This window comes from Geospiza fortis, unplaced genomic scaffold (genome assembly GCF_000277835.1).
Source record: "Geospiza fortis unplaced genomic scaffold, GeoFor_1.0 scaffold112, whole genome shotgun sequence".
NCBI lineage: Eukaryota > Metazoa > Chordata > Aves > Passeriformes > Thraupidae > Geospiza > Geospiza fortis.
The window spans coordinates 5,951,675-5,969,346 of NW_005054298.1; positions in this window are offsets into that span (position 1 = coordinate 5,951,675).

Genomic DNA, 17,672 nt, shown 5'->3' on the forward strand with positions numbered 1-17,672 from the left:
CTCTGTGAGCCAGTGAAGACTGTGGAATACACCAGCAGCTGATAAGGTGCTGGTTTAACTGGGAGCCTGCACTCCTGTTTGCCCAGGGCTGTGCCAGGAATTAGCCGGGAAGGGGAGCAGGGGGCTGCAGGTGCCACTCGGGTCTGTGCCATCACCCAGAGCCTGGCAGGACAGATCTCTGCACCTTTGCATGGCTGCTCTGCACAAAGCCTTTAGAAATCTGGGCCACTTCCTCTAAGGGGGCTGACAGATCCAAATGTTTAACTTCTGTTTGATTCTTAGGCTTACTGCAGATTGATTTATTTATATTGTCTTGTGTAGGGAAGCTTCTAAGAAACTTTCAAGAAATCTTCTTAGTGGTATAATTGGTATTCACTAAGCTAGACAAATTTAGGAATCTAGTTTTTAATGTAGATTCAAGCCACTAAAGTTTTTTTTTTTAAGTTTTTTTATTCAAGTGTTGTGTTTGAAAAAGATCTATGAGATATAAATTATCATAACTTCAATTCAAAAACAAGGTCCAAAATTAATTTATTATATGTTCTGCTCCTAGGTGGTTTAGTTAAGTAAACTTTCATTATTTCAACTACTGTAATATTTGAATGGAACTTGTAAGACATTATGTATTCATGACTTTGTTTTAAATATATGACCAGCAACTTATTAATATTTCTGTGTTGAAATGTACTTAATCACTTGTGTTGCATTATGAATCACCCTGTTCTTTCCTGTAAGTTTCCATGGCAGAGAAGGATGCTCAGGGACTACTAATGGTTCTAAGAGATGCAAAAAATCAGAGTACAGAGCATTTCTTAAAATTTTGCACAGATTCAAATGAAATATTCTCTATTCCTTCCAGGTCATTAGTTTAAAAGGTCCTTAAGTTAGGATAACTGTGTTAGTCAAGAGAAGGCTGTATTAAGCAATTTGAAAATTGAATTTTTTATCAGTTTTATGGAGATTGCTTCAAGGGTGTGGAATTTTTAATAACTTTCTTTTATGTTGAACTGCCTGCTGCAGCCTTCATGTGGAAATAGAAGGAGCTGGAGATGAAATGAGTGCTAACATGTCTGCTTCCTGGCTTTACCTTAGCAATTTTATAGCTGGCAAGAAACACAAAGTCCCTTTTCTGCCATAAATCAGCATCTTTGAAAAAAGCCCTGGGACAGTACAATGGGTTACAGTTATTCTGTACTGTACTAATGGAAAACAGAACACTAAGTTAATTGAAAGAGCAATCATGCTGTACTTCTGAAAAGTCAAGATAAAATAATTTTTCATAATGAAAGGGGAAATAAGGAATATTTCTGGCATTCGACACAGTCAAGCTTTTATCTGGGGTTCTGCTGACATTAATCTTTGCTCACAGGCTGCTAGGGTGGAAATGTCTTTCAGAGCTTACCCCGAGTTTCCCATCGAGAGAGGTTTCTGAGCTCCAAGGGGGCTTTGCTGGGAGTGAGGAAAGGAGAGCAGCAAAGGAGAGCAGCAGTTCTGCTCAGCCCAGCTCAGCTGCAGGAATCACTGGTCCAGGCTCACTTACAGGAATCACTGAGGCCCTGCTGCAGCCTGCAGGGCACAGGGAAGGCTCTGCTGCCCCAGGGGTGCCCCTCAGCCAGGCTGGCCAACACTTCTGAAAGAAGACTTTCACCCCCTATTGTTTCTCCTGTTACATAAAAGGTTTGTTTCCTGTTTCTCCCAAAACACATTGATGCCTTTAGTTATTGCGCATGCTCTGTTTAATTCTTCCACCTGCTTTTCCTTTCTGGACATGTTGGTTTCTTTCATGTGACTTTGGTTTATGCAGTCTTAGAAACCAATATCTCAAGGAGCTACTGCTCTCCTCTGTGCTGGTTTCAGAGGGTTAGTTTGGGAACTGGCGCTGCAGAATTTGCAGGAGTGATGCAGCACAATATTTAATAATTTATTTAATCAGCAGATCTATTCTGGTGCATTTTGGACTCTCCCTGCTTTAAACCCATGATATTAAAGGTTTTGAAAAACAAAGTGGGGCAGGATTCATATACAATCTAGGAAGTAGTGATGCTGGTTTTCTTGGATTCAGAACAAAGCAAACTCTCTTCCTTTCATGGTGGGCTCTCGCTAATTCTTCATTCTCAACAGAGCATCAGATTGACTTTGAGAACATTAAATACAGCTCAGACCAATGCTGTTTCTCTGAGAGCTTTCTAGAGGAAGCACTTCTGTGTTATATACAGGTGTATGAGGCCTGGCATATCCCAAGTGTGTTCATAGTTTGCAGTCTGGTTAATTAAAAGTGGTGGTATGAATGTTGAGGGAGCAAACAGGCAGAAATAAAACTAAAATGTCTTTAAAATAAAGGAAAAAAAAAGAAAAAATATGGAATATGAGAGTAACCAAGGAATTGAAAACATTTTCTTAGTAGCTATAACTATTAAGATTTTCAAGACCACTTGTGTGCTTTAAACATTGTAAACATCGAGCAAGCAGGCATAACTGCAAATCTAAACATTCTGTCTGGCTTTGAGGATGTTGAACCTTTGATTGTCACAGAGGTGCAGCTCATAGAAGAACAGTGATTAAAAATGTGGGTTTTTTTCTCTTTTTGATATTTAAATAAAGAAGTAGTTGGTTTTGCTACAGACACATCAAAAAGATCTCAGGTTTCTAAATTGAAAATATGGTTTTGGGGAAGTATTAATATATTTATGGGAGAGTTGTTTCAGTGCCAGGCAATGATGCACTCAGGCTGATTTCTCTGTGTAGAGAACAGGCTTCTTTGTTCTGTTTGTGCACTGAAGTTTTCCATCCTTGTGGGAAGTTGTGCCTTCCAGCTGCACCTGCTGCCATTTTGTTTTCCTCCTCCAAGAGAAGCATCAAGAGCTAATTCATATTAACATTTGAGGAATGCTATAATAAAGCCCTTATAGGCACATTCAGCTTAAATTTTAAAGGTTGTGTCTACTGGAATATCTGTAAGAGATTGAACTGCCATACAACAAATTCTAAACATCACTTTGAGAACGATTTCTAAATTAGTGTTAATGTTTCCTTGTGGCTTCTAGATGAGTTTTCATTTGAGCTCATAAAAAGTACTGCTTTCTCAGTATTGCTGAGAAATACTGTGGATTTAACTTCTGATTTCAAAGACTTTCCTGCTTAACCCTGAGGAATTTTTCTTTCCTTCCCAAACAGGAGTTGAAAGAGCAGGAACACTGGATGTTTTCTCCAGAGAAAACAGATTGAAGCAAAAAAATAAAGCACAAAATGTGCTCATGTTTAAAAGGGTTTCTCTGTAATGGTCTTACAGATGAGTGTACATGTCATATTATTATGTGCAGAATACATGTATTTATATACTTGTATAGCATTGTATACTAAATTGGGGCTTTGGAAGTAAAAATCTTTAAAAATAGAGCTATAGAAAAAAGAGTCTTGATGCACAGCTGTTCCATCTGTGTCTGACAAGGGAACCTTTCTGAGGTGCCTGCATAACATGCAGGTTTGTATGGGCCCACTTTAACACTATATATGATACTTATGCATGGCATATATATATATATACAAACATATTATCATGCAAAATGTGTACTCACTCCTGCAGTTTGGTAGATGACAGTCCTTCCTTGGGATGGATTTCCACATCTGCCTCTGAAGTACAGTTTTTGAAAGTCAGAATTCTTTTGAAAAAGTACAATAAATAACACTAGGAACTGAAGATGAAAACCTTTTCATAGGTTCAGAATTTTCTGAGATTTTTTACCCTCCTTGTTAGTGTGATCATCTATGACAGAAATTTCTGATGTCTGTTTACTTCACCATCCAAAGTGCTTAGTAAATGCTGTTATCTTTAAGATTCAGGCTGCAGAAAATACCCCAGTACAGAAATCTGATAAGAAACTGATCCTTGAAGATCACAAGGCCAAAGGCAGCATTTGATGAGAGGTTTTTTCCTTTAGTTGTTTATTGGCTGACATTGAATAAATACTCTGCATGTGCCATTTGCAGCTCAACAGTACATTAATGTTCAGAGCAATAGAAATTTGACTGGGAAAGAGAATTTGATTGCTCACCCTACAGGAGATTCCGCTGCTAGAGCTCAATGTAGCCTGAGCCACCACGGGCTCAGGTTTGAAAACCATCAATCCTTTCCAGGAATCTCCTTTACTTTTACCCTCTCTCTATGGTAAATTAACCAGGCTTTCCTACTCTAAGGCTGGTGAGCAGAAAAAAGAGAAGGCAGCTGTCTAGTTACTACCAGCAGGAAAAAGAAAAATCAAGTATTGAAGTTCTTGTGAGAAACCTGGTCTTGGAAGGTTTTTCCTCACTGCTTAAGTGTCAAAGGGTTTGGATAACAAGAAAAACATCAGACTTAAAACTTTAATATCTCTTTCATCCTGTTGACTGAGGAAACCAAAGACAGTTGAGCATTTCTTGCTCAGTGCTCATGCTTAGGATACTAGCCAGGAAGAAAAAAGTTGGAAAATTTTGGACTAACTGAATAAAGAGGCAATATTAACAAACCATTGGAAGTTCTTATACAGGGTTTCTATCCTCTCCTTGGAGAGGTCCTGCTACTTTTCTAGTTTAAGAAGCATTGAAACATGGATTTATACTTCCTTCCTATCCCAAACTAGCGTACATTTTTAAGCTATTTGACATAAAATCAAAGGTTTTTAGGACTATTGAAAATAACTTTGTTGCCTACTTTGTAGTTTAGACTTTGATACCTTTCGGTAAGGCTGCTGGATTTTTCTTTTTCTTCTTAGACTTCTCAGTCATAGAAACAGAAAGCACAGAGAATGTGAAATAGTCTAGAAATGTTTGCTCTTCCATCAAGAAACACAACATGTCCTTTCAAAGCTTAATTGAGCAGCACAAAGCTAATTAACTGTCCAAAGACAGGGCATTTAATGCACAATCCAGCATTAATTTGTTCTACAGACTGAGCTTATCTCATACATAAATGCCTTTGCCCTGTGGCTTTCCAAACAGCTGCAATATAAAAAAAAAGACTGATAACTCTGTCATGTAAATGTTCCTTGCTTCCTTCACTTGTGCATAAAATATTGAACTGCATGTGAATTGTAACTGGAAAGTTTTCACGGTCACAATGAAAAAATAATTTGTATTTTTATTCCCTTCTAGCTGGGAATAATGTTATCACTCTGGGAAGCAAAAGCCATCATTTGAGGTTTGTGCTAGATTATCATTTACAACCTGTTAACCTAATGTGTAATTTAGATGGTGTATTGAATAAATAGTTTCACAGCTTTTTGTGGGTAGTAAATAATTGCCTTATCACTTTCTCTTTATTGTAAAATTCCTAAGTATATTTGTTAAGCTATTAAAACATAGAGGAATTGCTGCAGTTTATATGAAGGAAATTTTATGTTGTTAGTCTTTGAAGCATACAGCATCATTTTCAGAGGCTATTTAACAAATTCTCTCCCTTCTCCATAAAATCCTGATTTTCATAGGATTTGCGATGAATGAGTTCATGAAGGATGACTTTTCATGCCAAAATGCTAAAGCCTATAATGTTACTCTGGGTGTCTTGCTGAATTCATTGTTCTACAAATGTTTGCAATCAATTTTCCCCTCTTCTTAATACCAGTTGATTCTTTTTTTCATTACACTGTTTCTTGAAAGGCCCCTTAGGAAAGAAGTTTTGACCCTTTTTGCAGAGATCAAATGTACCTGATCCTTAAAATATATTTACAGTAAGGGTATTTTTCCCTAAAAATTTTTCTTTGGCCATCCATGCCAAAGAATTTGGAGGTGCTTATGTGGGACCCTGGGCTTTCCCCAGGTTCTGATGAAATCTCAGGAATGAGCCTCCAGCATAAATTCCCTTTTAGGATGAGTCCTAAAGGCCAAAGGGACAGAGCTGATGTGTGCTTGAGCTGTCAGAGACTGGACTAGGGAAGGAGAATGTGAAAGAGGGAAGGAATGAGAGAAAAAAAATATTTCAGGATGGCTGGAAGAGACAACTGTCAGTAAGAGAACTTTTGCCAGTGAAGCGAGATGTGACTTCCCAAAATTTAACACTAATCCGTATCATTTCTCTCGCCTATCAAAATTTTGTCATGCAACCCTTTCTCACAGATGGCTTGTTCTAATGCTCCATCCTGACTGGTGCCTGGGAATGAGTGGATATTAATCCACTCCCTGTGAGCCTTCTGCTCTGCTGTTGAATGTCCTGTGTATCCTCTCTGACATCCCCTCTGGCCCATGTGCCTTTATTCTCTACTCTGTGGAGCCCCTTAACTGCATCCTCCTTAGCCTTGAGTTGGTCAGGTGTGTGTGGAAATAAAAAGGAAGGAAATCACATCATTATTTGCTCATATAAATTGGTTTCTCAGTGTAGACTAATAGAGTGCCAGTGATTTATAAAGGTTATATATCAAGGAAAGAGATAATGGAAAGATATTTTCCATTTTCAAACTTTAAGCAAAAAAAAAAAAAGACAACCCTATGAATTTTATTGCTAGGTCATAATTTATCTTCCCTGTAGTTAACATATCTATATTTAAAGAAGCCAGTATTGAATTTCAGGGTTTATAGGAAGCTGTGGGTACTGTCCTTTCAACATCAGCTTGCAGCTGCACACCTGGATGAGGTTTCTGGGGCAGGCAGCATTCATCTGGTGAGTGCTCCTCAGCATTGTCTCATTCTGCACCCTGCTTCCTCCATCCCAAGGTGAAGGAGTTTCCCATGGGTTGTACTTCCCTCTCTGCCCTGCTTCAGCTGCAGAAGTGTCTTCCCTTCTCCTGAAGGGAGATGATGATCCAGTCACCAAATGGCCATTGTGCAAACGGAAAAGAGAATTTTTGCCCAGGTGAAAGATGGAAGATGACTGATCACCTTCTCAGGTGGGAAGACAATAAGTCTATCCAGAAATAATTTTTTCCAGGAACATGATCTCCAGTTCATACACTGATATTGCTGGTTTGTTGAGCTGCTAATCACTCTGTCCTGCTGCAGCCTCTGAGTGCGAGGCACAGAGTGAGCACCTGGGACAGGGCTCTGCAGCTGAGGTGGAGGAAGTGTCCTCCACAGAAATACACACTGTGCAATGTGTTGTGTGACCAGAGAATAAGAGTGATGAGAGAATGGGAGATATTTATGGACTCACCTTTTATGGGCTCATCATGCATTGCCAACAAATATGGCAAAAAATATGGTGCTTGTTATTTGGAATACGTTAAAGTTTGAAAGTGGTTAAATAATGCACAAAAGTGCTTTAGCTGAGAGAAGCTGAGGGGTGTTCTGTGCCAGGTAGAGCTCTGAAAGGGGCAACCTGACTGGAGCCAAGAGGAGAAACAGTGATTTTCGTTAACACCTTTCATTGTTGTTCTTCTGCCTATTCCTAGAGACTCTGTGCAGGTTTTCTTGATGAAGCATGTGGTCGCTCCATCTAAATGCAATGCTGTGTCCTGCAAAGAGGTTTACATCCAATACTGCTTGCCCACTGCATTTGAAAACCTGTCTTTTCAGACTTGTTGATTTTTTTTCAGCTACCCAAGGCACTAACTTTTCATCTGGAATGAAATTTTTAAATATGGTGCATATCTGGCTGTAGCTACAAGATCTCCAGACTTTCTGAAGTAGCAGTCTCCATGTTGGTTGTTTAAAGCTGACATTTAGTTCTAGAAAATCTAGAAAAAATCCACCAACTTTGGACTGATAGTCTGAGCTAAGCAGGACAGGACTGAAAGAGGAACTTTGGAGATCCTCAGGTGAACAGCTTGTAAGTACTTTGCAGGTGAAATATTTAGAACATTCTGCCTTGATTGTTGTTGTTTTAAAATTAGTTTGTGTTTCTGACTGATTTTTTGTCTTTGAAATACTTGAACAATAACTTAGGATTATTACAACTTACAATTATTTAGATTTCAGAAAAGTTTGGATTATCTGTTTTATTACAACTTAATTAGTTCCTTTTGGTTGCCAGACTGTGTTATCTACACAAACTTCACTGCACATCCTCACTTGCAGCAATCCTTCATTTTGGCACCAACTTTAATATCATTGTTTATTCTTATCTATTATGTTCCATGAGAGATTTAGGAAAGGTTTATTTTTTTTATTAAATGGCAACAGTTATTGCTGATGGATGATAATTTATAACTCTCTTACCAGTAAGAAAGAAATAAGCCTTTTGTTTTTATTATGCTCTTGGTATAAAAGAAATGGCTGATTGCTGGTATAAAAGAAATAAAACAACTCATACATCCAGGAAAGCTTATTGCATTATCAGGCAATACACCTGCCTAACTGATGAATAGGACTCAGTCTTGCAGTTAATAAAAAACTGAAGTTATTTCAGGCTGAAATATTGTAGAATAAAACAACGCAAATATTGTTCATTACAATTTCACTATCATAAAGAAATTGGAGTTCTTAGCTGTGAATTGAAGAAAATCAGTGTTCTGCTCTAAGTCCAGGATTTCGGCTTTTCAGATTCATTTTTTGTATTGTTTTCTAAATGTCAAAATGGCCATTTTATCTTAAAATTATGTTCAATTTGAAGACAAAAATGACTCCATACTAATGTAAGTATTGCAAACGTATAAAATACTACGATTTTCCATTTAGTTTTTTAAAAAATAATATTAAAAATTATAATCACTTGGATTACAGGCTCCAGTCTTCCTAGCGATAGCTAATTAAGAATTGGAAAATTTTTGCTCAGCTGTATTTTACCACTGGACTACTAGCCTGTGAAAATAACAAACATCCCAGCACAAGCAAATTGAACCATTTCCCTTCCAGATTTTTCCCTTTTTCCACCAGCAGCAGCACTGTGAAATAGGCTACATGAGTTCCAGAGATAAGAAGAAAGAATGGGACAGCAGAATGAAGGGACATCATAAAGAAGGCAGTAACCCAAAGCAAGCACCTCCCCCTCCCCCAAACCCCCACTTCTCTAAGACAGGAATGCTCCTTGTGACAACCATTGACCTCACTGGCCTTTTGGCAGGACATCTTCTCCTTGGCCAGGACCTGAGTTTTGCAGCTGGTCAGGGCTGCAAAAGGACAAGCTCTGCATGTCCTTCTTGTCTTCGTCCTTGCTGACTTCCTTGCCTTGCTCTTTGGGAACTGCAGCTAGGACAGGGCATCTGAGATCCTGTTTGGAATGACCTGAGTGTCCAGCACAGGACCTCTCTGTGAGAAGAGGCTTCCTATAGCCAAAACAAGTACAAATATAACCCTGCAGATAACTGCAAAGCAGTTCTGTGTTCAGGACTTTCCTGTAAGAAGTTTACTAGAGTGTTTCAGAGCTTGTAGGGCTCTGCAGAGCCCTTCTGGGTCAGTTTGGTGGAACTTCTGAACTGGAAGTGTTCACAACTGAAACCCAGGGAAATTTGAATGCTTTAGATGCCAAAACATGTTTACTGAAGGTAACACTGACTCTCTTACAAGTCTCTGCAGAAAACTGCCAATTGCAAAAGCTGTTAGTTTGCATCCCTGATATCTGGATGGCATCTAAATTGTACTTGTGTTGAACTCCCTTTGTCATCAATGAGGCACATCAAAGGTAAACGCTAAGAGAAGGGTTCATTATAAAACTTTGTTTTATAATTTGATGCTGTAGAGTTCAGACACAATATTATGTATCATTCCAGCATGTAGTTCCTCTCAATTTACATTGAATTGGATTCACTGGAGAGTGTTCTGTCTCTTGTCATTCTTACAACGGACACTGAGTTTTCCCAAAGAAGTCTGACCTAATTCTCTTGGCAATTCTGATGCTATTTCTAAGACAGTCAAAGGAGTATAAATGAATACATCCTCTCTGATCATAAAAATCAAAGCAAGCTTCACATATTAACGGCAGACTGTGACCCCAAAGTTTCAATAATCTAAGAACAGTGCTTCAGCCAGGTTTTTCATGTTCAAAGCCTTGAGCCAAGCCATAAGGTCTTCAGTAAGGTCTTATGCCCTTTGTGAAGAGCTAACATTTAGATTTTATGGGGTAGGACACTGGGAATTAGAAAACTCCAGCTTTTTCTGGTTCAATACCACAGTGAAAAGCATCAACACAATATTTCAAACCTTCAGCTGCTTTTGTGTTTCCCTTTAGCTCATTATAATATACTGCATATTGACATATTTATTCTTAAAAGGCTGAATGTAGCAATGAAGTTTTCTCCATGGAGAGAGGTTTTCAGCATGTTGAGATGGATCCAAAGAAAATATAACAACTTCTGCCAAGACTGGGGCTATCAAACAGAATAGAGGGGAACACATTTTCCCATAACACCTTCTTCCTGGAAAGATCAAAGTAGATGACGTTTTATGACCAATGGACTCATGTGAAGTTTTCCCTCGTTTGAGAATTGCAAATTTTCCTTGATTAGAAAGAGATTTTCTGAAAGATACCTCTTTTGTACAGTGATTAAAAATGGAATAACCTCATGACATTTCTTAATAGAAACTTTAACAGTCACCAGTTTGACCTCTCCTTATTGATTTGTGGAATATATATCCATATATAAAAGAAAATGCTAGAATTGATTGCTTGTGTCAAACACCTCAGATAGGAGGATGTACAAGTTCTAAAACTGGCAGTATATTGAAAATTTTGGAGTTGAAATCAAGTTATTTCATAAACCTGGGAAGAATCCTAAGTGTCAACCTGTACTTATGAGCAATCCTACAGTAATAAGTCATTCACATGCACATAATTAAACTCTAAAAATACTAGTACTAAGCTAGGGAAGCAGCTGACTTACAGTGAGTTTTAGAAACAAAGCTGGGAGAAAATGTATTTAAAAATGAGGGAACATGTAACACCTAGACAGTGTAATTTAAAACCTGGCAGAAGAAAAGAAGTTGGCTATATGTGTTATCAATGAGTATTCCTCAAACAACTTAGTAATTTTACTGTTTTCTCATTTCAGAAAGCAGTCTCTAGCATGGTAAAGTGCTACAGCTTTTTTTAGATGTGATACCATTCTGTCTTAATGCTCAGTCATAAGGTCATTTTACTGTGTGTAGGAGTGAATGTTCTGAGAGTCAGAAATTCAAGTAATTAAATCAGAAGTCAATTTCAATGGCTTAATTGGCTGAATATTCTTTGCCAAGTACAGATGCCATGAGATAGCTTTTTGTGAGATCTATTTATTTACACAATTCTTCCATGGAGTTGCATTTGCTCAGTCTTGTGGTCTTGTATGTGCAACAAGCTCTTTTTGAATTGCTAACATGCTGCATGTATCTGCAGATAAAATGATGCAAGTTGCAGATTTTTTTTTCTCATGACTTATTATTCCTCTTCATATAAAGTTTTAGATTTCCTTAAAACTCTGCAACTGCTAAACGAGAAAAAAAATTCCTTGGCACTCCCACTGGAGCCTCAAGGCCTTAAATATTTGGTTAAATAAAATGAGGTGGGGATTTGTATCCTATATGCTCTTTTCCCTTCTACAAATTGCTGTAAGTATTAACACCTACTCATATTCAGGACTTACTGAACCAGGACAAGCTTTACCCAGAGGCACTAAACCCACCAGCTGTGAGGGGGTTACTTTGCATTGCAGTGGCTTTTGCAAGGCAGCACAGCTCAGCTCAGTGCTTAACACCCCTACTAACAGGCAAAGTACTCTCCATATGTGCTAGAAGTGTGTTTGATTTAGCAGTTTTTGAGTGATTAGTTGGATTCTTCCTGCCTTTTACACAATAGTACTGATTAAGCTGTTCAGTTTCTAATTGTACATTTTAAAATGTGTTTGATATTAGGATTGTGCTAAGGGGTTTTGTTTAATGTTTTTAAAGTGGACCTAGAAGTCAGGTTTTGTTGACTTTCCATGGGGGTCATAGCTATGTAATCACTTCTAGCCCACTGCAAGCAGAAGATAAAACATATCAATGTAAAATCATGCACATGGACACCCTGTCTGTGAAGGGCTGAAGCCAGACTCCAACTTGCACAGTGAGATCAAAGGCAGCGTTAGAGCAGAAATAGCAATATAACCATGGCAGCCCAGGCAGGGGTCACACACCCATCCAGGATTTACTGCAAGTTCTCCCATTTGGCCCCTGTGCTGTGTCAGGAGTATCAGGATCGTACCTTGCACAGTTATTTGGTGCTGAGATGCCTATCTGAATTACAATCATATCTTTGACTGAAGTGAGGACAAGCTCTGAGCACTGAAGTCACTTTTGAAAATGAGATTTAGCTGAGTTCGAAAATTGGATTTCCCTGGTCTATTGACAGGCTTCTGAAGGACCAGCCAAGTGGGACAGAAAACAGGTTTATAAATGAAATATGTTATTTACTGGCAGAACATTAGGGAGGCCTCTGGTGAAGTGTTTTGAATAAGTTTTCCACTGAAACTATTAGTGAGCTGAATTCAGAAAAAAGTAATGGCTTCATTAGTTGCTATGATACAAAGTAAAGTAAAAATTCTCACACTAACTGCTGGTGTTGTAAAATAAAATGTTCTGCATCTTATGGATACTGCATGTTTAACTCACATTTCCAAAACTTCCCAGAATATATAAACAAGTATTCTGTTTATCCACATCAGGTGCTTGAAAAGCTTATTACAGCCTGTTTCTGCAGCTTAGCAGCTTCTCTATAGTACAGTGACTGGTGTTTGATATGTGAATAAAGCAGACAAGACACATCACAGAATATAAAAGGATAAAAACCAGAATGCTCCTCATTACCCCTGGTTTGTGCTCTCAGAGATGTAACAAACATCTGACTAGCACTGGAAATATATGCTGAATTTTGTGCATCAATAGGTTTCTGTGACTTTCACCAGTGAAGTGTTTACATAAAAGCAATTCTTTTGTACAAACATTTATAACCATGAAAGTGTTTACATCTTAATCTGGAAAGAGAAATTATCACACCATTGGAGAAAGGCTCAGTGTCCTAAAAACGACATGTCTGCATGAGGATAATTAGCTTCTTAATTGCGTGACAAAGCACTCAAGGCTTCATTGGAGATCAGAGGCCCCATCGAGCTAAGCTGTTTATAAGCAAAACTGTAGACACTTCCTTCTTCTTCCTGTATGTATTTTCCTCTAAAATATGTTTCCTAACTCAGCCAGAATTTCTAGCCAAAGTGCAAGAGCCATTTGGTGAAGATTTGCTTTGGATTTTGGCCCCACTTCACGTTGAGCTAGATGAAGAGGACCTGAGGTAAGAAAACAGTAAAAGTTAGTGGAGACATCACAGAAAAATACTGTGCTCCTCCTTCAGAGGAAAAAAGATTATTTAGTGCATTAATGTTTTAATTCCTCATTGTCTTCTTCCCTCTTGCAGTTGTCTAAGTTTAAGATATCCTTATGTAAAAGAAAATGGCACCAAAAAACCCATGTTAGTCTGTGGAAGACCTCAGCTGAATTTCCTGTATTTTCATGGTGTTTTGGAAACCAAAACTGAGGGGGACTTCAGAGAAATGCAAACGAGAAGGAGAAAAGAAGAGGTTTATGACTATATTACGTTAAGAATCACACTTTCCACTGAATTTCAGAGTGTTAAACTTTATTGGACTTTTTCTAACTACACTGGAAACAAATATTTAGCTAACCTGAAATGGAGAAGGGAAGGTAAAGCCTCTTTAACACAGAGTGGTCAGATTTTGACCTTTCCTACCACAGTATGACTGCACAGCATCACCACTGCAGTGTGAAGTGAGTGATATTGCGATGCCACTCACTGGAGTCAGGATCAACATATTAAGTTTAGTGCCAGAAAATCAGGAGCATTCAGGGCTTGAAAAACATCATACCCAAGGTGAGTTTACATTTTAAATTCTTGGAGATGTGGAGGGTGGTGATAACACAATGGGTGAGGCCTAGATCACCCTGCTTTATAATATAGAAACCCAACTTTATACCTTAGAAAATGTAACAGCAGAGAACAACTGTGACACATGAAAATTTCTCCGGTTCTCTCCCCACTCCATATATTTTAGATCTATCAGAAAAGTGGTCAAAAAGTTATCAGGCTCCAGCTAATTCATGTTTTCCCATGAGGTTTTGGTGTGTACTGGAGATGGAGCTCTTTCAAACAGTTTCACAGACCCATGTGCTGTGCCCAGGTGCTCACCACTGAAGCCAGGTTAGTGCTGCCAGCTTGCTGGAATGTGTTTGTCTTTCTTTTTAATTGTTCACTTGAAAAATACTGATCCAGGGGTGTATAAAGTGTTTAGAGGGATCATCCCCCTCACTTCAGATGTCTCATACTGATTCAATGAAGTTGAATGTTTCTAATCTGTTGGTCAGCAAGTGACTCTCTCTTTATTTTCCCAGGATTTTCTGCAGTCAGAGAGTCCTTTCTGAAAACTCCATCTTATACCAGAGGCTGCCTCATTCTCTCCCTTCCCAGGCTGGCCCCCAGAGTATTTGGAGTAGGCTGACCTGGGCAAGTTTTCTGGAGAACCTGTGGCTGGTAGCAGCAAATCCTCCTCTCCCCTAGAATGTTCTTCCAAGGGGTCTGGGAATGGGAAACAGTGGAAAAGTGGTACAAATCATTTGTATAGCAGCAAGGAAAATGTCCACTTAATTTTGCATTTGCAGAGGGTGATCTGCACAATATTTCACTGAGATGCCTCTATGAAATGTGGATTCATCTTTGTCTTATGAATTCTTTCAGAAATTACTCTTCAAAAATGTGTCAAGCTATGTAATAGATTTGTGTGGCTGTGACAAATTACAGGAAGGAACAAAAACATTTCTCTCTCCTTACTAAAAAAAGGCCAATTTGAGACAATTTTCAATGTGAATAGTTCTAATTCAATAGCATCTCAGTATTCAGATCTTCTCAGTGCATCCAATGACAAAACACACAACCATTTACAGTGGCCTATGTGTCATTAAAAGAAACTGAACATATTGATGAATGTTCCTGAGATAATTTTTTACTTGTTCCAAGACTGCATGGATTTTCAAAGCAGTTGCCTTGGATTTCATTTCAGACAACACTGAAATGCTTAACTGTTACTTCACTGTGCCCAAAGATCTTAGCAGTTTATGATATTCTTCACAAATCTGTGCTGAGAGATGTCCAGACAAGTGAAAATATTATGACCTGGGTGCAAAGAGATGTTCAAACACCTTGGATGGTACCATCCAGCAGAAAATTATATGATGCTCCCTTATCTTTGTAACCCTAAGCATGTCAGTGTCAAAGGACTCTGAAGAAGTTTTTTCCTCTTTATTTTGAGTACATTCTTGAAAAAAAACAAAACTAAAAGTAAAATCACTGAGGCAAGCTTTGACACATATATATTCTTACTAAAATTTCTCTTGAATACTGATTTGTTTGTACAGGTTTGGTTTGCATATAATCCTGTACTTGTCATTGAAATGCTTTCCTTATCAGAAACATGACAGAGAAAATGAGTCTTCTGTAAAAGAAAACACTCAAAAAAATTGGTAAATGTTTGCATCATGGATTCTGAGAGCTTTCTTGTTAAGCTGTATTATTTTCTTTTGCCACTAAGCTCAAGTGAGAGCTCTTATTTCACATCACTAGCTTATGAGATCTCTTTGGTAAGCCTGGCTTGTTATTGGTCCTGCCACTTATCCAGCCTGATTTACAATGGTGGTCAATGGTTTTAGCTCCCTGTGACTTAAATGGGACTTGCAGATGCTCAGCAGTTTTAAATATCAAGCCAGTAATTTTTTTTGACAATTTATTTTACCCTTTGATTTTTCTAGTCTTTTGTGAAATAGTATTTTGGCTGAAGTTCTCCATTGTTGGCTTGGATCTCCCTTTCTTCCCACGAGAAGGAACCTGCTTTGTAGCCAAAAGTTATCAGTTATCTCATACAAAAGGTATATTTTAGTGCTAAAAGTTAATTAACTCAATCATAATAGTAAGAAATCTACCAGCAAGCTCTCTGTTTGTTGTTTTACTAGATTTGCACTTTTCTTCTTAAACTTTTATTAAGAAGTTGGGTTCTTTTTTAAAATCAGTTGTTTCAGTTATTTTTTCCTTTTGGACTGATTTTGCTACCACACAAAAGTGTGATTAGAACATGTCTGAAAATCATACAATGTCATAATCAATGCTGTCTGTATTCAGTATGTGACATGGGTAGATTTAATATCAGATTTAATATTAGATATAATATCATTATATCTAAATAATGTAGATTTTGATACACCTAGAAGGGCAGATGAGTCTCTAGTAGTTAACTATAGTTACCTTTGTCCCTGTATCCCTAAACTGTTATAAAATTATGACTCTTGAGTTGTAGCTTTTTACAGATAACAGAAGTCACTGAAGTGCTGTTCACCTTGTGCCAGGTCAGGAGCTGCTTTGGAGTACAGAGTTGTGCACCTTTGTCAGATTTTGTTTCTTGATAGAAACCTTTAACAGCCACTTTGCTATACTTTGGGTTTTATCTTGATTTAGTTTTTGTTTTTTTTTTAATTTTGTATGCAGATTCTTGAATTCTCTGTTTGTACCCAAAATTGTTCAACCTCGAAAGTGTATTATTGGGCTCTTGCAAAATGCTTGAAGGTGCAGTTTCAAAGCAAGGTATATTAAAAGGTTTTGTGAGATTGTTCAAGTAATGATCTCTCTGAAGTGATATTCAATTCACTCTGTGTCTACTTTGCTAATGATGGCCTGAGATACTGGTAATTAGATCTGTATCTGTTTAGTTTGTCAGAGGAAGAGGAAACCAGGAGAAGCTGGCAGGATAAAAAGAAAGGCTACATGATGGCCCTAGATATGAGGTTTTTCAAAGTGTGTTATAGACAATGGTCCCTGTCTTGCTGGTTTGTAATGTAGACACAGGAGCAACAGGAAGAAATCTTAAGAAAAAACACTAAATGTGATGTAAAAAAAGCCTCAGTGTTCAGCAACTCTGAGCTATTGATAAACACCCAGTTTTCATGCATATGCATTCATGCCAATAGCAGATAATTTGATGCATGTATGTAGCAGAAGGAGAAGGTTGCAGTGTGTACTGAAAGGCCTCAGTGCAGAGATAAAAGGGAAAGGAAAAGTTGGAGATGAGAGAAGCAGCGAGGGAAAGTGAGGAGAAGTCAGGAAAGAAAGATTGACTCAGATATGGGTGTAAAGAGATGGAACTAAGAATAGGATGGTTAAAGTACAAGAAAGGTAGGCAGGGAAAATAACACTAGAGGAAATGAAAGAAAGAAAAATTGCTAAGAAAGTTGAAAGAAAATAATGGGAAAGAAAAAAGATAGGAGAAAGAGCATATTTGTGTTGCTCTCAAAAAGCTGTGTACTGGCACACTACAAAGACTAGAAAAACATAAAGGAATCCTTTTTCCTTCTGCAGGGAACAGATTTGTGAGATTGAGATGAGAAAATATGGCTCTGAAGAGTGCTTTTGGGCACAGTGAAAATAATTATTTGCCTCTAAAAATTTCAGTGTGAGCAAGAATGGCACTGGGGAAGAGGCTGTTGGGAGAGTGTGGTCCTGGCAATGCAGCGGTTGCTCTAAGCAGAAAAGCTACATGCCAAATTATTTAATTTATGAACAGATCTGACACCACACCCTTACTTAAGTGTTGCACTGGGATTGCATAATCAAACCTGACAATGCTTTTATTTATCTGCTCAGAATTTACCTTTGCTTAGGCATCAGCTCCCAAACCCTTCCCAGCACTTTTGCCAATCCCACCTGTGCTTTGTGGCAGCACAGGTTTTGTCAGGAGGCTTGTGGAAGCAGGTCCCAGCCCCAGAGC